This window comes from Microtus ochrogaster, chromosome 6, assembly GCF_000317375.1.
Source record: "Microtus ochrogaster isolate Prairie Vole_2 chromosome 6, MicOch1.0, whole genome shotgun sequence".
In the NCBI taxonomy this organism is placed as follows: domain Eukaryota; kingdom Metazoa; phylum Chordata; class Mammalia; order Rodentia; family Cricetidae; genus Microtus; species Microtus ochrogaster.
In genome coordinates, this window is record NC_022013.1 from 64278907 (window position 1) to 64305997 (window position 27091).

General features: G+C 53.4%; 1 protein-coding gene across 4 annotated transcripts in view; it reads left to right on the forward strand.

Annotated features, from left to right (window-relative positions):
* Positions 1-3714: 3714 nt before the first annotated feature.
* Positions 3715-27091, forward strand: part of Zmiz1 (zinc finger MIZ-type containing 1) — a 204016-nt gene continuing 180639 nt past the window's right edge. The window contains exon 1 of one of the 4 annotated variants that reach the window (XM_026779819.1): positions 3715-3905. The gene's annotated coding sequence lies outside the window, so the exon portion shown is untranslated. Of the gene's footprint in view, positions 3906-5102; positions 5461-27091 lie in introns of those variants that run through there. The other 3 variants (XM_013346905.2, XM_013346904.2, XM_005348703.3) reach the window with 3 other exon arrangements.

Consider the following 27091-nt stretch of genomic DNA (forward strand, 5'->3'; position numbering starts at 1 on the left):
TTCTTATCAGTGAAATGGAGCCATTAGTAATAATTCTCAATTCAGGCGAGGACCAGAATACAAGTGCATGAGCTACTGAGGACCTGGCCTATAGCAGGGACTGGATAGGCAGTCGTTATGGTCACACTGATATGAAGGCACTATGGCAACATTCGGAGATGGAGATGATGTAGACAACCTGGCTTGTGGTATCACCAGAGTAGGCTCCTGAGCAGGTGGCTGCAGATATGGACTGGAAGGCTGAGACGGGTGTGTCCTAGGAGACAAAAGGAGTGTGCACAAAAGCAGGCAAGGAGTGGTGTGCATGCGATGGTGGTACTCCTGGAAGTCACCAAACATGAAGGACATGAAGACAGGTTAGGGCAAGAGGCTGTGAAAAGCATGCGTATGTGAGATGTCAGGCCTGAGCTCCTCTGCAGGGGGAAGGTGCAGCAGGATGGAGGCAGGAAGCCGGTGTACTCCACCCTTGGCATGCTGCATCTTTATCTCCCCAGCTGTCCTTCACACACCAACCAGTCCCAGCCTGTTCTTTGGTGGAGCTCTGGTGTAGGGAGAGGGTGCTGCAGGAAGCGGCCCACCTTTCATGCCTCCCCTGTACTTCCCAGTCCTGTGGCCCAGGGAAAGCCACCGCCTCCCTCTGTACCATCTTAGTCATCCACAGACGTGCCATTGTGAGGATCAGAGGATGGCAAAGCAAGATGATATGTCCTAGCTGGGTGTGGTAGCTCACAGCTGTAATCCCAGCATTCAGCCAATACAGAACTGAGTTCAAAGGCCAGCCTGGGCTACATAGCAAGACCTTGTCTCAAAGTGCTCCGCCACCATGAAGAAACCAAAACAAATAAGTCCTAGACAGTCATATACTGGGAGTCTTCCTCTGATACATCCATTTTCTAGTGTTCAGAAAAGAGAGGAGAATCTAGCTGGAACACAGAGACTCTGTGCTTGAGGGTACAGGTTTTCTGTGTTGGACCAACTATCTACTCCTAAGAGGTACAGGTACAGAGCTGGGCAGGATCCAAAGGCTCCTGCTCCAACCACAGGGGAAGACTAATTATGCTGTCATTACTCACTGTCCAGGAAGGGCTCAGACAGAGATCAGCTTCTAGCAGGAGCTTATACTTCCCCCTAAGCACTTCAAAAGTCACTTCAGCTGTACCATACTTGGTCGTGAGATGAGCTCTGGGGTGCAGCCTGAGCTGGAACCCCAGCAACCAGTCTATTCTCTTCCATCAGCCTGGAGACACAGGAGGAGAGGGAACTCCAAAGCACCCGGCCCATGGAGCAGCGAGTTGAATTTTCGCATACCTTTTGGCTCCAGAAGTAGAGAGGCAGGAACTGTATGCTTGTTCCTACCTCAACCCACGAATAGCAGCCTGGGTCCAGAGGCCACTATACCCTGCCTGCACAGATTCGCTGCACACTCACGGTGCTCACACCTCTCATCAATGCTTTCCTCCTGGCCCTTGGCCTTCCTGCTTCCTGGGACCCAGGGACAGTCTACACTCTGGTAGGTACCAACTTGGCCTTCTGAGCCAGAGGGAATACAGGAACCTTTCCCCATCCAGGCCCACTGCAGCTGAGGCTGAAATTGGGGACTCAGGGCATAGACAACAGCAAGGCTTGATCTCATTGTCATGAGACCTAGTCTTTGGTTTATAGAAGGCCTAGAAAAGCAGAACAACTTGCCTAGGGCCACAGAGAATATCTGGCTAAGGATACAGACCTCAGGTTGTTGGCTAACAGAAAACTGTTAATGAGGGCCGGAGCAGCTTGGGAATGGTATTTACAGTCCACTTTTCTTTGGAGGGGGATAGTAACCTAACTGCAGGCAATAAGTAAATACCTATCATGCCCTCACTCAGCACACATTAGGTAGTGAATAAGTCATACCTTTGAAGACTCCAGAGGGAGCCAACAGGCCTAGTAACCTCCTGGGCAGATGAATAGAGGTAAGGGCCTGGGGTCCCCAAAGCTTGAGGCCTGGGGCCCTCACAAGAAGCCTGGGTGTGATTTCTCAGGTTTACTGCCCCAAAGGTGTCATGCTTGGTGGACTGGGAAGACTGAAAACCATCTGACTCTGTCTTGCTAGGCTCCTCTGCCCTCGGCAGCCACTTTCAGGTTTCCAGATGAGCATGTTGGCTAGAAATAAGGGGTGGGGGAGCCAGCAGGATGCCTCATCATTGGGTAAAGGCTTTTGCTGCTGAATCTGAGGATTAATCCCCAGGACCTACACTGATGGACGGAGAGAGATGACTCCCAAAAGTTGCACGCTGATCTCCATGTGCATCCCTCTCCTCAACTAAATAAATACAATGTAATTTTTAAGAAGGAAAGTGGGTGCAGCCTTCCGGACAGGAGTTTTGAACATGAATGTTCACCTAAGGTCACCATTTTCTCCACTTCTGGAGGTGGCCAGCTCTGATTACTAACAGAAGGAGTTGGAGAGAGGTTGAGAGGGCTGGATGCTGTGACTTGCGGTGGTCATCAAGGCAACAGGAACTGGTCCAGATGTTGGTTGGGGCCAGATTCTTGCATCCCAAATCTGACAGGGACTATTATGCAGGGGATGGAGGTGGCCAATGCTGTGTACGTCTGAGGGTGGGAGGGCTCTGGCTCCATTCAGAAAACTGAATTCTCACCTTTCAAGTCAAGCTTTCCAGCGTTTCTCAGTCTATCCTTCCAACCTGGGCCACCCACAGGCTGGGGGTGTGTGTGTGTGTGTGTGTGTGTGTGTGTGTGTGTGTGTGTGCTGTTGCTGTTAATCTTCTCGGGAATGTGCTGGGACCAGGTCATTCCAGTGTCCCTAGAGGTCTAGAAATGATTTCATGCCACCTACTTTCCCCAGGGAAATTCAGCTGCCACCTGTGGGTGGGTAGTGGGCAAGTTGCTAACAGGTCATCCTGTGTGACAGGTCTGGGGACTGAGGCCAAGGAGCAGCGCCCGCTCTCAACCCCCCCCCCCATCGCTCCTCCCTCCCGCATACCCAATGGCAGCAGGAGGCAGAATTTACCTCAGGAAAAGTAGTTTTCTGCACCCAGACAACCCCTGTCCCATGTCCCTGTGGACCTGAGCCGCAAGTCTGCCCTCAGGAATTTCAGGCTGAGTTCACAGCTGCCAGACCGTCAGTGCTTTGAGAATGAATTCAAAGCTAGCAAACGCATTTTGCCTCCTTGTCTTGGTGGTGGAAGGAGTGATCTCTCTGGCCCTGAAGGAGTTCAAGCCGAGGTCAGAGCAGCCAGCCCTCTGAAGGATATTCTAAAACGGGGGTCTGCAGTGAGGGGGGGGCTCTCCGGCCTGCTCGTCCTGTTGGCCCGCGGTGCGCTATGATCACCGCCCAAGAGGCTCAGGAACCCGCGAGTCTGCGTGGCACGTCTGCGCTCCCATGCGGACCTCGTCAATCAAACTGCGGCCCCAGCGAGGCCAAGACTTCTTCCGCCCGCACAAGGCCCCAAGGAAGACCCCCGCCCGGGCTGCCTGCCCGAGCCCGCCCCCAGCGGTGTCATTGTTCTCTGACGTCACGCGGCGGCCCCGCCCCTTTCCCCCCACCTTTCCTCCCCACCTCCGGTTCTCCCGGCTGGTGGCCCAGCAGCTTCCGACGACCCGACAGCGCAGGGCTCCCCCCGCCGCCCGGCCGGGGCTGCGCCCCCTTGCGCTCTTCCCAACTTGCCTTTGTTATTCCAGCTCCCTTCCTCGCCTCGCCTCCGACACCGCGGCTGCCTGCAAAACGCGGAGCACGGAATGCTCGCCACACCTGGATTGCCTAGCGGGCTCCGGCCCAAGCCTCCCCCGCCTGCCCTGGAGGGGAGTGCGTGCGTGCGCGCGTGTCCAACCCAGACGCTTGTTATCCTCAAGACTGGAGTACCTGGAATCAGGAGGGGGGTTTGAGGAAAGGATGTGGACGAGTAAGAGGAACATGTGTTTGTATGTGTACGCGAGCGTGAGATGAAGTGCACGGGAATGAATGCCTCGTGGTTTTTGGTTTGTTTTTTTTTTTTAAAGTGTACCGGAGGTAGTGTACAGCGATGTTCATGTGTACAGTAGGAGTCAGAGTGCACGGGCACATTTAGGATGGAAAGTGTGTGTGCAAGTGTGTTGGGGTGCACTGTGCGTGCTTTGCTGAGGGTAGGCGCAAACGTGTGTGCCGTTTGTGTAGGAGTTTCTGTGTGAGTGGCAACAGACTTAAGCCAAAGGTAGTGCGCACTTGGATACTTTCGGGGGCGGGTCTGCAAGGGAAACCCCCCTCGAGTGGGCACACCTAACTGTGCTTCGTGAGTGCCCTCCGCCCCCACAGTAGTGTTGCTCATCCCTGGGCTAGAAGCTGGGCTGGGTTCTTTCCACTTTGGCAGCGCGAGAGCACTCGGTTCGTGGCACCCAGGAGCTCCTTGCATGGCACCTGGGCGTTCTTGCGTCTTTGAACTTCGAGTAGGGTGGGGACATATAGTTCGCTCTGCAACCGTCGCTCTTCCTCAGAGGTCAAGGGAGGAGCGCTTCAACCTCCCCTACGTCACTAGTGGTGGTGAAGGTTAAGGTCCTCTCACCCTCTCTCTACCATCCGGTTTTAGGAATAATCCCAAAGTCTCCGGGGAAGCTTTGCACACCTCTGGTTAGCAACTCGGTCGCCCCAGTTGGAATAGCTGACAGCATCTGCGGTCCCAGTGTACTCCGGCAGGGGACCAGCAGGAAGCAGGGATACACCTCTGGGCAGTAATCTTGTGTCTACCAATGCGGTCCCTTTCTAGGCACATCAGTCTCCCCACTCCAAATGTAAGGGATTGAGGGGGTGATGAAGATCAGCGAAGGGAGGCTAGAGGAGAGACGTGAGTGAACCAGCGGCATAGGGGTGTGGAGGTAACGAGGAGCCTACCAGGGTCTGGAAGAGAAAAGCTTAGAACAGAGACCTGGAAACAGGAAGAAAGGGAGGGAAAGGAGAGATAGAGAGTCAGAAAGGAAAGGGAAAGGGAGAGCGCAGCGAGCGCGCAGATGGAGAGCGAACCAAGGCAAGCGGAGCTGAGCGCTGGAGGCGCGGCGCTCCGCTCCTACAGCAACTCCGTGCCGGCTTTTGCGGGAGGCCGGCGGCGCGGGGCCCTTTGGAAATAGAATAGCCAATGTAATCTGACACTTCAACTTGCTCGGCTCCGGGCGAGTTGATTCACTTACTCACCCCCTAACGCCGAGTTCCTTTTCACTGTCTGTGGACATTAAAAAAGCAAGCGGCGGCGGCGGCGGGCGCCCGGAGAGCGAGCGGCCGGGCGGGCGAGCAGCGATCGGGCCGCCGAGCAAGGGAGCAGCGCCGGCGCAGCGCGGTGACCCCAGCCCCGGCCAGCTGGGAGCCGGAGCCGGAGTCGGAGCCAAGCAGATCTCCGCGCTCTCCCTGCGCTCCTCCCGGCTCCAGCCGGCCCTACCCGGCGGTGGCGGCGGCGCGTCCTCCAGCGGTGGCAGCGGTGCTCGCAGCGCCCGGTAAGTTTGGGGACAGAGCCAGGCGCCCTTTAGTACCGAGGCTTCCTCTCGCTCCCCGCGGATCGTCGGGGTGCAAGTGCGGGGTACTGTACTAGGACTTTCCGCTTAAAGCCTTAGCTCCGGCTGGGCGAAAGGGGCCAGCCGTACGGGCTCGGTGCGCTGCTTTGGCCGTCGGGGGCGGAGGCCCTGGCCACCCGCGAGCGCCGAGCTGGTAGAGCTGCTCGGAATGAGCGCGGGGACCGGGGAATCGTCGGGTGTGCGGGGCGCCGGTGCGGTTTGTGTGCGCGAGGACTCGGTGCCCGCCTCCTGCCGGCGCGCCTCCAGCAGTCGCGCTGAACACTCGGGGGCCGGCCGGGATACTGATTCGGAGGAGGGAGAAAAGGATCCGGGAAGGCTTGGCTGAGTCTCCCTCGCCTCATTTGGAAAGATGTGAAGTTGTGCTCCTGTGTGCGTAGGAGAACCTCTGGGAAGGCGCTGGATTCCAGGGTGTTCAGGGTTGGTGGTGTTAAGTATGCTTTCTATGGAGAACACACTTTTGTACATGGGAGATGGGGGCGCGGTTAAGTTGTTCTGGGGGGGAGAATGGCCCAGGAAAACGCGGCGCGTGGCTGGAGCAGTGCACGCCGAGGGGAGTGAGTGTGTCGAGGCTTCCCGTTCGGGCTTCAGAAGCTGAAGGGGCTTTCAGGCCAACGCCTGGCTGGGGCTGCCCCAGCCAGGAGGCGAGCCCAAGGGGAAGATGTGTCTGTGTGTGCGCGCGCGCGTTGCAAATACGAAAGTAATTTCCCCGTGTTCTTTCTTCCTCTCTGTCTCGGGCGGCGGTGGCCCCGGGGGAGTGGTAGGCCGGCCCGGGCGGAGGTTGAGGGGCCGGACTGGAGCTGAAGCTGGGGTACGGATGGTGGGGGCAAGCTCTGAAAGCTTGTTTCACATTCCTGGTGTCAGGGCCAGGGAGAAAACAGTGGGAAGCATGGCCTCGATGTCGCGGTGTAGGCTGCGGGAGCGCGTCGCCCTCTGGCCGGGGACATCTGTCCAGGAAGCTGGCCAGGCAGGGAGAGGGCGCGGTGCAGAGGGCAGGCTCCCCGCCCTGGAGTGGTGGGGGCGCGGGCGAGGGGCAGCCGCCTCTCCCGGCCATTGTGCGCCAGCAGATTTTCACGGGAGACTGCCCCGAAGCCGCCGGAGAAGGCCAGGAGCCGGCCACAGCCCCGGGTTTAAAAGACACTCCAGGAATGTAAACAACTCGGGCGGGAGGGCTGGCGAACGGGAGCGCGCCCCTGGGCCCCCCACCCTCTATCGGGGACGGCCGATAGACACGACCACTCTGCCCTTCCCTCTACCTGCCGCAAACTTTTCCTTCCTCTGCTTTACAGTTCCACCTTGTGCCTCCAGCCCGTAGCAGGGCGAGGGCCTCTCTCACCACCCGGGCTCAGGGAGCCTAGCATCCCGCACCCGATCCGGAGACCCGGTGGCCAGATCTCTGTTTCAATGCTTGGAGCCCGAGAGACGTCTGCCTCGGGAGCTGCAGCTCCTTGGGCTGGCAGTGTTAAGAGTAACTGGGACTAGGAGCCTGCCTCCTTGGATTGCTTGCTCGCTCTCTCCCGCCCTCCTTCCCGCCCCCCCCCCCCCCCCCCCCCCCCCCCCCCCCCCCCCCCCCCGCTCTCCCCCTTCCCCTTTCCCCTGACTGCTTTTCCAATGCCCTGACATGAGGGAGGAAGATTTAACTTGGCAGCCCAAACAAATGTTCTCTCTGAGATCTCCAAGAAGCTGGCTGGCGGCTGGGTTGGCGGGGTGAGTGCACCGCTCGGCCAGCCTTTCCCTTCTCTCTGAACTGCCAGGGACATTTGGAGCCCCGTGGGTGGACAGCCCAGGGCATGAAGAGTGGGGACCAACCCCCGGGATTTGAAAGGGCAATCAGTGGGCTGCGCCTGTGGAAGCCCCTGCCTTGGCGTTCGTTACATAGAGAACCATTGGCTCCAGCAGCCTCCTGGTGCCAATGGTTTTCTGAAGGGTTTTCTTGAGCAACAGTTTGCCTCTGCTGCAACCTGGGACCTGGGCCTGGTAGACCAGAGGGTTAACTAGTTCAGTCTCCTCCCTCCCTCGTGGGTGTGAGGACAGGCTGGTTACACTGGGCAGGGCAGGAGGCCAGAGGCTGTTCCCAGAGGTGCCTGGTTTTGCTTATTGTTTTTTTGAAGGTACAGATAAAGAGATGGTGACTGGGGCTGGAGAAACAGGCGACTTGGCTGCTGGTGAATTCCGACCTGCACCCCCTGTGCTTGCGTGGTGACTAGATTGTGGAAGGCCTGTGACCTATTTGGGAAGTTTGGATGAGGGAGCAAATCCATGGCCTTTCTTATCCGGGCTGGTTTTTAAGGAGGTCCAAAGCAGGGGGAATTCCTGGCCCCTTGCTTGGGACCTCTGGCCGCCGAGTAGAGGCAGAGGGTTTGTGAACACCCCCGGGAGCCTTGTGCTGACCTTTCCCTCTTCAAGAGGATGTTGAAACACCAGCATCAAACAAAAGGCACATTGAAAGCCCTATCTGCTTAGGAGCGCCTGCGGCTTTGGGGCCAGGAGCGCCTTCAGAGGGAGATGGTGTTTTCCTCTGGCTTTTAGGATTTTGGTTGTTTTGTTTTCCCCCCAAAGACAGAAGCATCACTGGCCCCCAAGTCACACGGTTAGGAGACCTAGTTTTCTCCTATGAATCAGAAGTTGGGACTTGGGAACTTGGTGACTGAGGCTGGGGGCGGAGCTATAGACTTTCCAGGACTTGAGCTGCGGTTGTAAGACTTTCTGAGTACTGCTCACAGGCTCACAGAGGGACTGGACTAATGAAAAAACTTTGAATAAATAGCCTTGTCTGTGCAGAAACGGCGGCTGGCTTCTTTGTGGGGACAAAATGTTCTTTTTTACTCCTGAGGAAAAGCCTGTGCGTGCGTGCGTGTGTGCGTGCGTGAGTGCGTGCGTGCGTGTGTGTGTGTGTGTGTGTTGGGGGGGGCTCCAGGGGCAAATAAAGACCTAGAAGCTAGAGTTTGGCTCCACCCCCATTTGTATGTGTGTGCACACATGTAACACTTAACCAGTCACAGCCACCCCACATATTCATCCCTGGCCCCTTTTTAGATGTTGACCACTCCTGCCAGCAAATGGAAGAGTCACACGCACACACGCATGCACGCGCTCGGACACACACACACACACCACCTCTGGCTGGTGAGAGTGAATAAGAAGGAAGGCACTTTGAAGCCTGTATATGTCCTCTGAGTCTGGGTCCAAGAGGACCTGCGCAGGAAACTTGGATGCCCAGCTCCAGCCCAAGGTCCATGGTGTTTTGTTTTGTTTTGTTTTGTTTTGTTTTGTTTTGTTGTTTTACCCAAAGTCTTGGGGTCAAATGTTGTAAGAAATGTGCAGCAGCACATTTTGGGAATTGTCTGTGGACATGGTGGCATGAGACCAGGCTGTAGAGCCTACTGGATAGTGACTGGGTCCCATCCATTTTCATTCATAACTGCTCCCATGGGTCCTTGTCAGGCCCCAGCTTCTGTTGCATCTTTATGGGATTCCTTGGGTTTTGTGTAGACAACAAAGGACACTGCCCTAATTACCCCTGACCCTGACCCTGCGGCTGCAGTTTCTCCTGGTGATTGCTGGATCCTCTCAGCAGGACACAGTGGCCACCACCCAGGCTCTCTCTGGGGGCAATCTTTGTCCTGAGGAGACCTTGAGGCGGGGTTGTGGCTGTCTGCCTGGGTGTACGGAGCCTGGCCTGGAAGTGCCAGTCATGAGTCTGATGTTAGGCCCTTCCTCAAGGGAGGCTACACACAAAAGTCCTACCACAGACACTAGACAGAAGGAGAGAAGAAGGTATCAGGAGGCTGTAGCTTGTGGACCAGGAGGTTGACTCTGTCTCAGTCTCCTGACATGTAAAATGAGTTCAAGAACAGAACTGTCATCCGACATGGTTGATGGGAGGATGAGGTAGGTCCAGACATTTGAGTCTTCAGCCTAAAGGCTAGGCAACTCTGATGTAGGAAAAAGGGCTGGATTGAGGTGACAGGATGCTGGAAATATTTTCCAGAAGTTGCTCCATTATCCTTCCTTACCTCCCTGACAGCTGACTGGTTAGCCTCAACTTGTATGCCTCCTGGGACAAGGTACTCGCCACCTCTGGGCAGCAAGCCTCTGTACTCACTGGGCAGCTGTGAGTTAAATGGATGGCCTCCTGGAAAGCCAGACCGGCTGATAGATCCTCATTTCAGGCTTAAGATGCTGAGGCCTCTCCCAACCACAGACCCATTTTCCTTAATGATCGTGAGGGCTAAATCTTATATCCAGGCTCTAGTGATATGGCTGATGGGGCTGGGGAGCTTCTTTCCAGCGGTTGTTTTTAACCTTATTGATAGGGCACAAGCTCAGGGAAGGGTCTGCCCAAGGGGTGCTCCTCCATTGGCTTGCCTCTTGTTACTTTCCTTGAATTGGGTATGACTTGGGATGGGTTGCATAAAGAGGGTAGGGTCAGGTCAGGGACCCAGGATTGACTCTTCATGTGTTTAATGATAGTCTACAGAGTGAAGACAGTGACCAGTGAGTCCCAGAGCTATGCAAGACACTCTTAGGCTCTTTTGTCCAGCAAGGGCAGAAAGACCAGTCCAAATAAATAATTATCCACCCGCCTCTGGCTGCTTGCCATATGCATATGAGAGAGGGCGCGGCTACAGCCCTTTCCTTTGCCTGGCGTGGTCTATCTAGAATCACTTTTCAGATTTGTTTGATCCCATTAACAACAGTGTCAGCTGCTGTATGGAATTATTTCCATTTAAGAGAGAAGAAAAGTAAAGCGCAGAGAGAGGCCAAGAGGCTGTGACTAAGCCAGGACTCAACTCCAGGCCTTACAGACCCCCACATCACAGTGCGTTGAGCAATAGCCCCAACTATGCTGGCATGTGGTACGGAAGCCTGTGTGGATCCCAGGAGTGGAGCAGTTGTTTCCAGGAAGGGTCACAGGTGGCCCTCCCTGCATCTGGCAATGCACGCCCCCAGCAGCTGTCCCTTCCTCCCTCCTTCTCTCCCTCCCTTTTCTCTCCCCCTTCCCCCCCCCCCCACATATCCATCTAGAGCTTGCACTTAACCTTAGATGCTGCCTGCCTAGGCGGATGTAAGCAGAAGCTTCAGCTCTGCCCGGCCCTGGAGGAGGAAGCAAGATTGTCCCTGAGCTGCTATGGTTTCTATGCATACAGAGCATGACTCAAACCGCCCCTCCTCTGGCTGAGTCAGTCCGCTACACTGTGTCGGGTGGCTGCCCTGTGGAGCCCCTGGGTTCTTTCCCCCATGGTCACCACTCTGGCACCTCATAGTCTGGAGCCTAGTTGAATGCCACCCTTTGACAAGACTTTGGCTGGTGGGGTGGTGGGCAGTGGAGAACTGGGCAGGCTGAGATGGCATCTCCCCAGAAGTCTGACCTGGCCTGGCCAGGCACACCTGTGCAGGTAATGACTCTAGCCCTGAGGGCCCAGAGCCTGCCCCTCCCATTAGACCCAGCTGCCAGGGTTACTACAGGATTGTGCTGGGGGAGGCCAGGGTGCCTGAGCTAATTAGATTTCTTAGATTTCAACGCTCCCCTAATCCTGTTAGCCTGGCTGTAATTGTAACCACTTCAAGGTTTTTGGCGGTGGCAGGCTGTTGAGGACAGACGGTGTGGAGACTCTGCTCTGCCCAGCCCTAACCCTAGACAGCCGGTTGGGGATAGGGACAGCCTTTCCAGGTCTCTTGGGTCGTGGTGGTGGTGGTGGTGGGGGGGTGTTTTTCTATATATAGCATGTCTGTATCCCAAACTGTCAGAAGTGGTATGTCCCTATGAGGTCTCCTAACTCGAATCCTTGTCAGAACCTGTGGGGAAACTGAGGCTGAAAAATGACAGAAAATGGCAGATGGTTTCACTACCTAGGTTTACACACTGAGAACAGCAGGGCAGGCTTGGAATTTCCAGGGGCTGTGAACCTTCCTGAGACACCTGTTTCCAGAAACAGGATTTGGGAGGCCTTGTTCCTCTATTGGTGGTTACCCATGCTTCTCTCTTCTCCCCTCAAGCACACATGCAGACACACACACACATGCAGACGCACACACATGCTCATATCTGCCCGTCTCCCTCCTTGCCCTTTGGTTCTTCCTGTCCATAGTCTTTCCCACATTCTTGTCCAGTCCTGTCTTCACCAGGACATGGCCAGGCCTCTGATGGGGAGACAGTGTCAGTATGTAACTCTTTTGTGCTTTTAATGACTCCTGTCCAAAAGTCTTCTTTTGGTTTCTGACTTGAGTGGAAACGGCACCAAGAAAGGATTCCCCTGTGACCTGCAGAGCCCTTCCCTGCCTGGAGGCTCCCTTTAGGCCCCAGAAGGCTCACCCTGAATTCTTAGCTCTGGACCATAGGAAGAAATGCCTGGAAGCCCCCTTTTACCTCAAAACTCACTTCTCTGGGCTTTAAAATCCTAAGCCTGTAGAATTGGGGTGGGGGTGTGCCTGTCTTTTCTAGCCCATGAAACAGAACCTTAGAAAGCAGTGATTAGCCCATTCAAGGTTAGCAGTACACAGAGCTGCACTCGGACCAGAACCTGGGCTCTGCCAGTTCAAGAGTTCGTTAGACATTTACTGAGCATCTACAGTTGGCCAGGCCCAGCTCCTTTTAGCTGGTCATTAGTTTGCCTAAAGAAAGGCTATTTGTAACCTAGCTCAGGAGCCTCTTGCAGTACACAAGCTGGAGTATATGCGCGCGTGTGTGATGTTTGCAGGTAGTGTGCAATACTGCTGTGAGAGAAGCCAAACCTAGTTCCTCTTAAGAAGGTCCAAGGTCTCACCTGTCAAAGCTTCCTCTCCCTTCCTCCCTAACCCCCCCTCCCGATCCATTTCATGCTGACTTTGAGCTTGTATGGCGGATGGCTTGCTTACCTGCTGTCGTTTCCTCTGTAGACAAGGAAGCAGAGTTGGAACCTGCTTGCTCCACCCTGAGAGTCACCTATATCAGGTCCAGGTGACAGCTGCCGGAGGAAAAAGGGACCAGGCCCAGGACTGGGTCTGGACCTTGCCCTATCCTCAAGGCTCCTGCCCAGGCTCCCACCCTGTTCCCTGGGTGGACCTTGATCCTGAACTGGGACAATTGAGAGGCTCAGAACACCATTCCAACAGCCAGCAAGCAGCAGAGCCAAGCAGCAGGCAGACCTGGGAGATCTCCGGAGTCTTGACTTTTTTTTCTTCTGGTGTTTAGAAGTACAAGGAGTCCTTCTGGGGTCTCTGTTTGCCATCTGGATGGCAGATAGGGAAAACCCAAGCCAAGAGTGGTTCTGGGACATGAGATGGCTTCCCTTCAGCGGGGCGTCACAGCAAGGAAACTGGGGAGGGGTTGGTCCAGGTGGAGAGGATCAGTGTACCTCTGAGGTTGCTACTGTTTGCACACTAGAAATCATTTGTTGAAGGCCCCCCAGTCTGCTGCCATCCCTTTCTGTGTGTTTGTGTGTCTGTGTGTCTGAATTTATGTGTATCTGTGTTTGTGTGCGTGTATGTGTGTCTATATTGCCTGTATGTATATCTGTCTCTGTGTGTGTATGTATGTGTGTCTGAGTCTGTGTGTATATGTGTCTGTATGTATGTACGGTCTGTGCGTGTGCGTGTGCGTGTGCGTGTGTGTGTGTGTGTGTGTGTGTGTGTGTGTAGCCAATCTTAGGCATTAATCCTCAGGACAACCATCTTGTATTTTGAGACAGACAGGGTTTCTCACTGGGACCTTAGCTGATAAAGCTCAACTTGCTGATCATTGAGACTCAGGCACCTTCTTGTCTTTGCCACCAAGCCCTGGGACTGTAAGAGTACGCCACTACACTTGACTTTTGACATGGGTACTGGAGACTGAACTAGGTCTTCTTCATAGTTGCGTAGCAAGAGCTTCAGTGACTGACATGTTTACCTTTCCAGCCCAGTTTCAGGATTTTCTCTGGCTGCCTGGATTCTGCTCTTAACTCCACCTTTTCTGTGTGACACCTCTGACCTTGGCCTCCACATCTGTAAAAGAGTTATTCATGCTCTAACAATCACTAATACACTGCCCTCCCAATAGGTGAAGAAGCCAGAAGAGCACTCAGCGCCTGGCATGTGGCAAGTGTTTAAGGAATGGTAGTCTTAGTTACTGTCAAGAGTGTCCTCCCAAAGCCTTACCTCCAGTGTACTGCTTGCTCAAGGTCAAATTGACTGACCAACCAAAGCTTTCTTATTCATTGTCTGTAGGGTCTTCTGAAGCAGGAGATGGGTTCCTGACCACTCCTAGAGATAATAATTCAAGGGCATTTTAACTAGACCCACCAGGGAGGTTTGTTTGCCCTCCTCCCCAGGAATGTTCTAAGTCATCTGGCTTTCTGTCTGAGATCTTTCCCTTCTGCAAACTGAGACGGGAGATACCAAAAACTTTCCTTTTGGCCTCTGTCCATCTGATAAGACTCAGGGTGGACCAGGCCTTGATACCTGCTTGGCTCCACAGAAGGCAACTATGAAGGAGGACAGAGAATGGGACCTTGGAGTAGACACAGGCCCCCATCCCCCCCCCTTGGAAACCCTCAGCCTAATTTACTAGGAACTTTTACAATAAAGAACACTTGGCCCCATTCTGGTATCCCCCATCTTCTAGAGAGACGCTCCACAGTTGCTTCAGTGTGGATAACTGGAAGCAGCGTTAGAGGTTGCCATTGCCTACAAGGCTGGTGCCCCGGGCAATGAGAGGAATAACTGGACGTGTCTTGAAGCTCCTCCTGGCCACATTCCAGCTCAGTGTTTGACCTCTCCCTGCAGAGGACATTGTCTTTTGAAGCCTGCCTCTCATTGTAGTTTGATATTTTATTGGTGAGAAGACAGAGGTTGAAGGAAGAGAAGGGACTTGACTTAAGGTCCCAAAAAGTAGAAGTCTCTTGAGGCATATTACCTGTCCCAGGGGTTGGGTGGTCCCAGGGGGATGGTCCAATGGGTATGACCTTGTGGGGTAGGCTAATGTCCCTGGAAGCAGTCCTATTTCTGGCTTTAAAGGATTCAGTCCTAGATCTTTCAGGAGATTAGTTGGAGAAAGCTCCCCACCCCATCTTCTAGGAAGGTGGCAGACCAGGTCAGACCTGATGTGGGTCACCTCTTCCTTGGGCTTGGGAGCCCTGACACTACTGAGAAAGATACACAGCCCTAAGAAGAGCTGGCTGCCTTGATACTGTGAGGCGGCCTTTTCTGGGGGGCATGCTTTGCATGCAAGGAGGCAGTTTGGGTAGGGCCTTGAGAATGCTTGTGACCCCCACCTGCCACTGTAGGTAACACATCATTTCCCTGGCTCAGGGTCTTTATGGCTTTGGGAAATGTACTGTGGCTGGCAGGGAGAGGAGGAGAGTGTTGATTGGCCGTCAGCCTTCCTCCTCGTTGTTCATGGGCATGGGCTACTGGGGCTCCAGCGCCTCACAGTACCTCAGTTCCTGGGGGGAAGATCTGAAAGTTCGGGGGGCAGATTTTAGTTTTGTTTGATGATGGGCTTGGAACTATGAGCTCAGCTGCTGCTGACCCCTTGCTGAAGGGGGGGGGCACTTCAGTTCCCTGCAACCCTCCTGAGCTGACTTCAGTTTTCTGCAGGTCCTTGTCATTCTAGCTGGTCCTTTTATGGAGGAGGGGTGTGCCTGCTTGGAGGGTGGGAATCCTTTCAGCACTCAAGAATTCTTGAGTAGTCCCTGTAGGTGCCTAGGCAGCGTGACCTATGGCACCTACAAGCTCTATTTCCAGTATTCCTGGTACTTTGGGATCCCACGTCATCAAGCTACTTTGGCAGCAGCATCCTCTGATGCCTGCCATCCAGATTTACACCCCATGTGTGACATGGCCACAGCGTCATGTGTGCCTTTGTGCACCTCAGGAGTGCGCTGCTCCCTACTCCCCAGTACTTCCTTTTGTCTGGAAAGTCCCATCTTCCGTGGAGCTTAGAAGGGATCCTGAGGTCCAGCTTTCATGCCAGAACCGTGAAGAATCCAGGGCTTACCCCACCCCCCTTCCGCATAGCAGGCTAAGTCTAAAAGCTGGGTGGACTCCCTGAAGGATATGGCTTTCTTTGGGCTCCAAGTTTCTTAGTTAGGGTTTCTATTGCTGTGACAAAACACTGGGCAGTTGGTGGCACACACCTTTCATCCCAACTTTCAGAGGCAGGCAGATTTATGAATTTGAGGCCAGCCTGGCCTATAGAGTGAGTTCCAGGACAGCCAAGGCTACACAGAGAAACCCTGTGCCGTAAATAAAACAAACAAACAAACAAACAACTCCACCATGGCCAAAGCAACTTGGAGAAGAAAGGGTTTATTTCATTTTAGGGGTTGTCATCCACCATCTAGGAAAATCAGGGCAAGAGCTCAACGCAGCAACTTGGAGGCAGGAGCTGATAGAGGAATGCCGTGTGCTGTTGGCTTGCTCTTTGTGACGTGCTTGCTCTGCTTGCTTTCCTAGAACACTCAAGAACCCCAGCCTAGTGATTGCACTGCCCACAGTGGGCCTGCCCCCTCACATCAGTCAGTAACTAAGAAAATACACTACCGGACTTAACCTACAAGTTAATCTTATGGAGCCATTTTCTCAATGCAGAGCCCCTCTTCCCAAATGGCTCTAGCTTGTACCAAGCTAAAATAAAACAAGCCAGTGCCCCGGGCCTTCTTATTTTCTTTGCATCTGTGCAGCTTGAAGACATCAGGCTGGATGGGGAAGTCATGCACTCAGGTTGTGGAATGTGGAAGTGGCTGGGGAGGCAGCAATGGCAGATTTCTGGGACACGGCAGGAAGAAAGTGGCTGCCATTTGTTGATCATGCAAGAGTCTATGCTGGGTGGCTTGTCTTTTGAGCCCTTCCTGTCATATTCATTCACCACTAGAGGTGGAGCCCTGTCCAGGGAGGTGTTGGAAGTATGGGTGTGAGAAGAGGTTCCTCTCTAGCCCACCTCCCACTGGCACTTGGTTGAACCCAGCTTGTCTCCCACCTCCACAGCTGTCTGTCCAAGTGTATCTTACCCAAGGATTCCCAGGCTCCAAAGCCCAGGGCTCTCTGCAAGAAGCCCTGGGTTTGGAATCCTAATTTTTGGCATTGTTTCCTGCTGTGGCATCTCTTGTGGCTGTTGGGAACATTAGATGGGAGGTCCTACCCTTGTCAGGTATGGTGTATAGTGTCACTGTATCAGACAGCATAGAATATTATTACCACATACATCAATAATAACAGCCCAGACCAGGCCAACCCCTTACTTAGCCACTGAGTCTAAACCCAGAGGTACAAGTCGCTAGTTGAGCTGGGTTGGGAACTCAGGTATCTATCCCTACCATGTAGCATGTTGTTGGTCGTTTGACTGTTCCCACTAAAGTCATCCACTTGAGTGAATGAGGCCCGGGGACAGGGCTTTCTATGGCTTTTAATGGTGGTGCTTGGGACTTCTGCCTTGTCTCCCAGAGGCAAGGTCCTATGCTTGCCTCTGCTCTGAAGCTGCAGAGCCTGGGCCAAGGAACTAGGATTTTATTCACTTGTGGCCTCTGGAGGACTGTTGGTCTCTTGATCATGGCCTGTACATGGCCACCACCCTGTAACAAGATACTTCTCAGTGCATAAAGGGCTGTCTTATTTTGCCAGCTGTCACTTTGAGTAGAGTAGGCCCCAGAAACTGTTGTCCTGTGAGACTCCTTGCCCGCATGTCTGGCCTGTCTGGCCACAAAGTGTCGCTTTGTCCTAGACCACAGTTTGGATGTGTTGCTGTGACCCCTCCCAGAACCCACAGATCCAAAGATGGCTGGAGAGCAGCTTTAGAAAGGAGGGAGGGAGCCTGTCCATCTCACCCTCCTTGTCCCCACTTTCCAGTTAGGGAATGGAGGCTCAGGGAGGAGAAGCAAAGCTAGCAGGATTCTGAGGGCTCCTGTCTTACCCAGCAGTCTGGCCTCCCTGTGCCTCCATCCTCTACTCTGAGGCTGGCCTCATTCCGGCTAGACCACGTGTATGTCTGATGAGAGACCACAGGCAGAACAGCAGCCTCTGAGTGCTTCTTGAGGTGCCCAACCCTGCTTCCTGGTAAGGGTTAGGGAGCCGCTTAGGGTTGTGGCTCTCACTAACCTGAGAACTAGGTCTTGGCCTGTGTCCAGTCCCTAGTACTCTATCCCGGGAAGAGTAGTATCTGGAACCCTTTAGGGTTGTCACCTCACCTATTACAGTGTCTACTCTGTCACTATGCCCCTTAAACACCTGGGAGTGGGATGTGTCATGGACACTGGTCTACAGTTTGCATTTGGTCTCTGTCTTCCTTTTTAGCCAGTGTTCAACCCTCCATCCCCTTTGTGTTCTGTACTGAGTACCAGTTACTCCCTAGGTCATTCTCCCATCCTTCTTTCCCCTTTTCCTTCCTAGTACTAAGGATTAAACCCAGGGCCTCACCCATGCTAGGCAAGCACTCTACCACAGAAGCCCCCTCTCTGGCTTTTTTTTGTTTCTTCGAGACAGGGTTTCTCTGTAGCTTTGGAGCCTGTCCTGGCACTAGCTCTTGTAGACCAGGCTGGCCTCGAACTCACAGAGATCCACCTGCCTTCTGCCTCTCGAGTGCTGGGATTAAAGGCGTGCGCCACCACTGCCCAGCCCCTCTCTGGCTTTTTGAGACTGATTTCTGGCCTGGAACTCACTGTGAATGTAGCTGAGGTATGACCTTGAATTCCTGATCCTTCATCTGCTGCTTTCCAAGTGTTGAGACTGTAGGCATGGACTGTCACATGTAGCTAGTCCAGGTGAGGTCAAACCCGGAGTGTTGTGTATTAAGCTGCATCTCAACCCCTGCTATTCTCTTATGTGGAGACAGGATCTTACTAAGTTGCCCAAGCTGACTGTGAACTTACTCTACAGTACAGGTGGGCCCAGCACTTAACCATCCTCCTGCCTCAGCCTCCAAGCAGCTTAGCCCCCAGGCTTACACAGCACACCACAGTTTTCTAATGTGCAGTTACCTCTAGCCTCATCATTCAGTCTGGAGAACTCCTATTCATCCCTAAGAAGCCAATTCCAGAGCTGCTCCCACCACCACCGAGATGCTGTCTCATGACATGTCCCCTGTCAGACGCTGGGGAGCTCTCTTCTGAGGATTCTCCTCCACTCTCTCAGTTGCTTGCCATCATGCTAGGCTAGGGCTGGGATTGTACCTCCCCCTACACCCCCTCTTTCCTCCCATGTCTTCACAGGCTGGCCCAGGGCCAGCACAGGCACAGAGGAGGTAACAAAAACATTTCAGTGTATTCCTGGAGCAGTAGCTGGTTACTATGGAAACAAGGAAGTGTTGCAACTTCCTGAACTTGAGGTTGAGGTCAGAGAAGACAGCTCTGTCTTGGTTCCATGAGATGAACCCAGGATGACTGTCCTGGGCTTCTTCCTAACTCCAAGTTGTCTATGGCAGGAACTTTCCTGTCTCTAAGCCTCGATTTACCCTTTAGGAAGATAGAGACATTGGGATGCTTGGCTCACTGCCTCATCTTAACAAATCTACTTTCCCGTGTGACAAACAGTCCCTTTGCCCTCTTCAGGCCTCAGTTTGCTCATTTTGCTCATCTATTTCCCTAACAAGGTACTCCATCGAGCACCTAGACCCAAGTCTCCATAGCCTGACTGCCCTTGACTGCAGCAGGATTGCAGTGACTGCAGAGGCACAAAGAGGGAAGTCCCCAGGGCTAGGGTGGCAGAGGGTAGAACATGAGGTGGGTGGAGGGGTTGTGTGCAAACCAGGCCAGCTGACTCTGGTCTGAACCAGCACAGGTCCTAGGTCACTTTGCCTTACCCTGAGGGTGGCCTAAGCCAGTGTGGGTCAGGGTGGCCCTTGATTGTGCTGGACACTGCCAGCTTTGCCTTCTGGTGTCAAATTTTGGGGACCCTGTCCTGCCCTCTGAGACCTAACATGTCTCAAATAGCCTCAGAGCATGTTCCCTGCCCACAGCAGCAGGTGGGCAGCGTGCTCTGTCTGTTTCCTCTCTCTGCCTCATTGCTTGGAGCCTCAAGTCAGCCAAGCTCCAGCTGCAGCCTGGCTGCTGCCTCCCCCGCAGCTCTGCAGCATAGGCAGGTGCTTCTGGGCTCAACCCTGTCCACACATGACAAAGAAAGCCAGGCCGAGAGTCAGGCAGCCTCACCCAGATCCCATGGCCACGCATACTTACTGCCCAGCTTAGTAGGTAGCAGACTTTGACGACCCACACCCACTCTGCCTCCTTTAGGCCTCTAGAGGTAGACCAGCTCTCCCCGGGCCTCGTACCAGTAGGACCCAGAGGAAAAGGTTTCACATCCTCTCCAGCTAAGATTGCTAATCTCTAAAGTGGGTGGGGAGTGAGTCTGAGTAGGCTGAGGCAAGCTGCCTGGGTTCTCTGGAGCCTAATCACAATCAGTCAGTGGCAGGCAGTCACAGGCTGTGCCAGTCATAGCCTGGAGGTTGCCAGGATTTTTGGGGGGGAAATCTAAGCTCAGGTGATGTGGTGTGTGTAGTAGAATGTTTACCTAGCACACCTGAGGCTCAGAGTTCCATTCCAGCACAGATGGAAGGGGAAAGGGAGTGAGGGAGAGAAGGAGATGGATGGAGGAAGGAAGGAAGGAGCAAATAATCCTGAATTTTGTTTATTTGTTAGTTTTTTCCAGACAAGATTTCTCTGTGTAGCTCTGACTGTACTGGAACTAGCTCTGTTGACCAGGCTGACCGCAAACTCAGAGAACTGCCTGCCTCTGCTTCCCAAATGCTGGGATTAAGAAGTACTTCTTCCTTGGTTTCTGATTTAGGGGATCATCAGACAGATCTTTTCTCCCTGCTGTTGCCAGCTGTGTTTCTTACCCCTGGAGCAACACTGGAGCCTAGAAGCAACTCTGGCCAGAGTCTACTGACCTGTTGTCCCCTCTCAGCTTCCTGATCTGGAACAAGCCCTGTGATCTCCCTGCACTCTGGGACACTGAGTCCATGCCTGCATCTAGGATGCTTCTGGAAACTTGTTTGAGCCTTTTGTTTGCCCAGTAGGCAGAGTCTTTACACTAGACCCCACTACCCTCAGGTTCCATATTGGGTCTAACTTCTAGGAGAGTCTTGCTTTATGGGTGAATGTGGACCTGTGCATTTACACGGAGGAGGCCAGCAAACCCCACAGATACTGCTCACCTTTTTTTTCAATTTTTTTTTCAATTTTTTTTTTTTGGTTTTTCGAGACAGGGTTTCTCTGTAGCTTTGGTGCCTGTCCTGGCACTAGCTCTTGTAGACCAGGCTGGCCTCGAACTTCCAGAGATCCGCCTGCCTCTGCCTCCCGAGTGCTGGGATTAAAGGCGTGCGCCACCACCGCCTGGCTCAATTATTTGTTATTAGTGAGTATATACATGTGTGTCTGCTGAGCGCTTGTGTGGTAGCCAGAGGGTCCAAGGACAGCCTTATGGAGTTTGGATCCTGGAATTGATCTCAGGTCCCTAGGCTTGTATATCAAGAGCCTTTACCTGCTGAGCCGTCTTGCCAGACACATCATTCTTCGAGTCAGGGTCTCTTACTGGCCTAGACTGGCTGACCAGTGAGCCAGAGGTCTACCTGTCTGTCTGCCCAGCACTGGCATGAAAGCCATCTAGCCTTTCTTTTCTTCCTTTTTCGCATGGGTTCTGGGGACTCAGACTCCAGTCCTAAGCCCCGAAGCCACTGAGCATTCAGTTTCGTGCACAGCCACAGAAGCCCAGAAGCCCGCTCTTCACAGTTTGGCAGCCAGAGATGAATCTCCTACTTCTCTGTTTACTGAGGTCCCTTCGGGTCCACCAGTGTTTTGCCTTCTTCCTGATTTCAGCTATGTCCCCAGACAGTGCCTGGAGCAGAGAAGCCCTGAGTCAAGCTGGGTGTAGCTGCACGTCATCGGAAGAAGGCTGCCTACCACTGTCCAGATGACTCTGCTGCATGGAAAACTCAGATTCTCGGGTTCACCCACTATCACCCTGACCTGTTTACCCACTACCATTCTGCTTCTCAGGGTTCATAAAAAAAGTTTTGTTTTGTTTGTTTGTTTCTGAGGCCCCGAGACTAGCCCCATCCTGATTTCTTTGCCTGTGACTAGTATCTAGCTGTCAAACCAGGGCTTTTTGTTTCCTGCTTGAGCGTTTCCTTTATTAGCCTTGTTTGAGCAGCTACTTCTTTTCTCTTTTGGACCCCACATAATAATAAATAGACATCTCATTTTATTTAGATTTCTCATGCCAAAAAAGCAGAGAGGGTTAATAAACGCTGCCTTGGTTGTTCCTCGCTTTGGTAAGAGGTTTGTTGTCATTGTTTGTTTTCGGTTTTTTTACCTCCGTGTCTAGGATTTTATCTGCTGTTTCTCTCCATGAGCTCCAGTCCTCCAAGCCTTCCCATTGTCTGCTTACTGGCAGTGTGTCTCCTAGGAGGCCTCTGTGCAGTAACGCGTGTTGCTCGCTGCAGATTATATATTTATTAAATAGCATTCTGGGAAGCGGTGGTCAAGTGTTTTGGGGGAGGGAAGTCTTGATTCTGATTTACATAAAGCCACTGTAGGGAAGAGTAGGGTCATCACCTTCTCACTGTTCCAGCTGTGATCTGGAAGTCATCTTGATGTCACCCTAGGACTGCAACCATGAGAAGATGGGATTTCTGTTCTAGGAGCTTTTCTTGTGGAAGGATACAGGGAGCTCTGGACTCAACCTTCAGATTTCCAGAGCCCTCTCTGGTTACCTCCATATAACCCCTGCCTGTCCTCTCTCTACTGGGCCACCTGGGTGGGTCTAAATAAAAGCTCCCTCAGCCATCGGCACCTGCCCCCTCTGCTTACCTTTCCTCTGTATCTTAACGCACCACAGCCTGGCCTCCGAGGCTGCCTGTTATCTGTCCCCAGCCATACTTTCCCCTGTATGTCCTTTCTGTTCCCTCTGCTCTATCTGCCTGGGGAACTCCTAGGCATCCTGCAAAGTCTGCTCACGCCTCAGACTGTCCTAGTGCACCAACCAGACCGAGTGTGCAGCCTGCCCTTGCCCTAATTCCTCAGGCTCTGCTCGATGACTTCTGTTGCAGCCTTTGTTGTCAGGATGGCTGCCGCTTTCAGCTCCGACTTGCCAACACCCTGCACCATGTCTGGCATCTCGCGAGCATTCCAGAATGCTCTCTGCACAGTGGATAATAAGTGACGCCACCTTTGACACAGTGCTGGTGGGTTTTGTGGTTTGGAATACACATCTTCGCATTCAGGAGGAATGATCACCTCAGTGCCGGGACCACAGCTGGGCCCATGAGCCTGGCCCAGCCCCTCTGTGCTTCCTTAACCTTTACCCTCCCAGTTGGAGCAGACGGTCAGCCCTGCCTCTTAGAGTACCTCTAGGGCAAGGCTGTTTTGTGCAAAGCAGCCATGTCTGTAGGCCCCTGTACTTCAGTTGCCCGTGTTGCTGTCTGCCCTGGTTTTGCTGACTTAGAGAACTGTCTCCATTTTAGTGGCCTGGCCAGGCCGAAGGGCTTCTTGGGCAAGATCCTGGGCAGATCTGGGGCCCAGGCCTCATAGGCAGCCTACACACCAGGCAAATCTGTGGCAAATGGCCCTGGCTTGCCAGCTCTGGGGAGGGCAGAGGGAGGGCCACCTTCTGTCGGGTAAACATGGTGTCTAGGCCTGCCTGGGCACGTTCCTGGCTCTGTCGGTTAAAGACACAGGACTACATTTTATTTCACCAAACCTGGAGTTACTGGGTGGCAATGAGAAGTGACAGGGACACGAGGTGATCTATAGTCCTTGCTGGACTCACCTCTGCCAGTTCTTACTGTCGGTGTGAAGGGGGTCTGGGGGGGCATGGCCAGGCTCTGCCTGCAGCCCCTCCCATCACTGCCTTCTTTTCTCTGCTCACTACTTCTGGGCCCTAGGGGTGGTGGTGGGAGGGGGTGGGGGGCGGGATTTGAGCTGCTTAAGGGTTAAGCCAGGCTTGACATTAGAGCCACCTTTGCATCCCACTGCAGATGCGCTCTGGCCCACCCTTACCCAAGGTGGCTCTTTGTTCCCAAAGTCTGCTGGGCTTGTTCCTGGAGTGGCAGCCTCTGCCGTGGAGATCTCATCCACTTGCCTGACTTCGAAGTGGAGCTCAGCACCATGTTTCTGCATCTTTCTCCTGAAAGCAGGCCTTCTGCTGAGTGTGTGTGTGCGCGCAGGTACACACATACCACAACTTGTGTGTTGTGTGTAGAGGTCAGAGGACAACTTTTAGGAGTCTCAGTTTTTTTCTTCTGCTAGACTCAGTGGCATGTCTGTACCTGCTGAGCCATCTCTCTGGCCTGACTCTTTGTTTTCATCTGTCTGTTGGTGTGCCTGAGTAACATTCTGGGCATAGTGACCAGAGTGCCCACATGGAGAGCCCTAAGTGTTGCCTGGGCTGTTTGCCCTAGAGAGTTGGAAGGGTGGCTGCCTCTTGGGAGAGCTTCTGTGGTCCATGACACAGGCAGAACTATTCCAGGCATTCTGTTCTCATCCTCTAGAGCTGAGAGATCCTGCTCTATAGTCCTTTTCCCTCGCATGAACAGATTCTAAGACACCTGTGGAGACTGAGAGCCAGGGCCGGCACTCCGGCACACTTGCCGGCTCTTCTTCTGCCATGTAGGGCTAACGTGGCATTTCTTGGCTTGTGGCAGCACAAGCGGTGGACCCTCCTGAAGGTCTTTCACTCCGTTAGACCCCATAGGAGGCAGGTAGAAATCGGAAGTCCTGGATCCTGAAGGACACAGGAATTTTGTGCTCTGTGTGCCGACACTCAGTTATGTCAGTCAGCATGACGCCTTACATCATAGATGTTGACTTGGAAGGCTAGAAGCTCACTATCCAGAGGGCAGGCTCCCCACTCTGACCCCCTGCTGCACCCGGAACTGAGGACCGGTCCCTGCCTTTTTGTCTTTCTGCCCCACTCCCCACTCGCAGGCCACCACTCTTTCCTCTCATGGCCCCTTCCTGATGTGGCCCCCGAAGCTCCTGGCTTTCTAAAGGGAGGGGACAGGTTGCAAAAATCCGGGAAGAGCTGGAGTGTAATTTTATTTCTGTGGTTTTCCTTTCAAGCTGTCACGGTAAATCTATTTTACTTGTCACTTTGTAAGTCATTATACAGAATTAAACCTTTTACTAGCTTTTAAGGCTTCTGCAGCCATGCCCGGCCCACTTGGCCCCTGTGCTGCCTTCTTTTTCCTCCTGATTGCCTGAGGAACTTTGAAAGCTCCGGACAAGTCCTACTTGCTGTGTTCTGCAGGGACGGTCAGTTAGATTGCATATGGGACCCTGGGTACAGTGTGCCATCCCTCAGTTAGCTATGTCATCTCACAGCTGGGGAGACATGCTGGGAATTAGTGGCTCACATTCAGTTCCTTGAAGAGCCATTGTTTCCAATGCCCCTGAAGTGGTGGGGCAGCAGAGACTCTGAGAGCCAGGAGGTAGGGGATGTGGAAATGGAGAGGCTGTCTCCAGCACTCAGGCAGACGAGGGTGTCTCCTGGGGCTGTGGCTTCACACAGTACTTCAGACCTATGGGTAGTCTGTTTTGGAGTGGGGGGATATGCTAGGAGCAAGAGAAGGCCCTTCTGTCCTCTCCAGGCGCAGGGGTAGGCAGGGGTAGGCGAGTGTTGTACAGCAGGTCTGGGAAGTACACTGGAGCACAGCTGAAGGGAGCAGCATGGTCAGAGAAGCTGCTCTGGCCTATAAGACCCCATTGATTTATTCCTCCAGAAGTCTGTGCCCGGCTCCGGAGGAGTTCTTCAACATGAGCACAATGGAACCATTGGTGGAGCTACTGAGAGCTGCACAGACGGGCCTGGCTGCTAGGCTGCCAGCCAGCAGAGTGCATCTCACACAGCCAGGCCATCTGGGGAGCCCCACAGTAGAACAGGAAGCAAAGGGCTACCAGTCCCATAGGCTGCCACTGTGGTGGACGTGCGTGAGGCTTCTGGGTGCTACCTGTGTCAGGGATCTTGGTATCAGCCCTCACCAGCCAGCCAGCCTTCTGCTCTGCCCCATCCATGGGGATAGATGGCCTTGCTGGAGGCCATCCGTGCCTTATGATGTCTCTACCAGTCTGCCCAAACTGTCCCCCACCTTAGGGGACCAGCATATGCCCAGCTTTTTTGTCTTGAGCCCTGACATAGTGTCAGTTCATTGGGAGTCCATGGGAAAACTCTTACTGACTCCCCCTATTCCTGCGTTCCTCTCACTGCCATCGGCTTCTAGAATCATCTTCCTTAGCACAAAACCATCAGGACATAACTAGAGTGATGTGCCTTCAGTGGAGGATGGGCAAATGAATCCCGAGACTTGACCTTCAGTTCTGTAGTTTAAATGGGATGGTGAACCTTGGCTACTGGGCAGAACCGAGAAGATAAATACTCAGAGCTCCAGAGGTGACAGTGAAGAGCTTCAAAGGAATGAGGAGAATGTGGGCCAGAGAGTGGTCAGGGAGGGCCACCCGGAGGAAGGGACATTTAAGGGAAGCTTTAAAAATGGAGTGGCTCTGGCTAGAGCAAGGCAGATGAAGGAGGGGTCTTCAGGCAGTTCAGCCAGTGGCTCTGAACTTTAAGGGAGTAAGTGGTCCTGCTTCATAGGCCTGCCCCAGATGGCAGTGGGAAGGCCTCTTCCTCTTTCTAAACGGGAGTGTGAGGACTTTCTGTATTTAGGAGATAAAGAGCATTTTCTGGATGATTTTTTATCAGTTCAAGCAGCCTGTTTGACTTACAGGAAGAAGGCTGTTCAGTTTGCGTTTGGAGAGAGAAAGGCAGCGGTGAGCACTGGGTAGATTTATAAATAAACAGTGTGCCGAGGGCATTGTCTGTCCCCAGCTGGACAATGCTGGACTCATATTGACACCACAGCCTGTTCTGCACGTCAAAGCTGCCCTTTGGACAGAAAGACCTGCTTGAGTAAGAGTGCCACCAAAATGCCAAGGAACCCTTCCTCCGACTGGCTTCCCCAGACCTGCTGGGTGAGTCCAGCTGCGACAGGGCCCGTTTCGTGAGGCTGCAGCCTGGTGCCTTAGGTGTACAAGGAGCCAGCCTGTGCTGGTACTAACCTGGGTTGTGAGGGTTAGAATTAGGCAGCTTCTGCCCTTTTTGCAGCCTCAAGGGAGCACCTGAACTGGGGTCCCAGGACTCTGAAGTCCCCAGTTGCCCAGGTAATCACTGTGCTCCAGAGGAGGCAGGCAGAACCAACTCTCCGCCAGTACTCTCAGGCTCTTCTCTTTTGGGCGACTCCTGTCCTTGGCTGTGAAGCTATGTTAACTCCCTATTTCTCAGATTCTTTTGAAAACGGAAGCCCACAGTTGCTGCATCAGGTGGCCTGGCCCTGCCAGCTGAGTGGGTGATTTGGTAAAAGTTTAGCACCTTCCTGGGCTTCAGTGTCCTCTTTAAGAAAATGTCTGGGATGGGAAATCATTCAATTGGTGAAGCTTGTTGCACAGATGTGAGGACCTGAACCTAAATACAAAGCCAGGTATGGTGGCATGCAGAGGCAGAGATGGGAGGACCCCTGGAGTTTGATGACCAGCCAGTTCAATCTAACACACACACACATTCATTCTCTCTCTCTCTCTCTCTCTCTCTCTCTCTCTCTCTCTCTCTCTCTCTC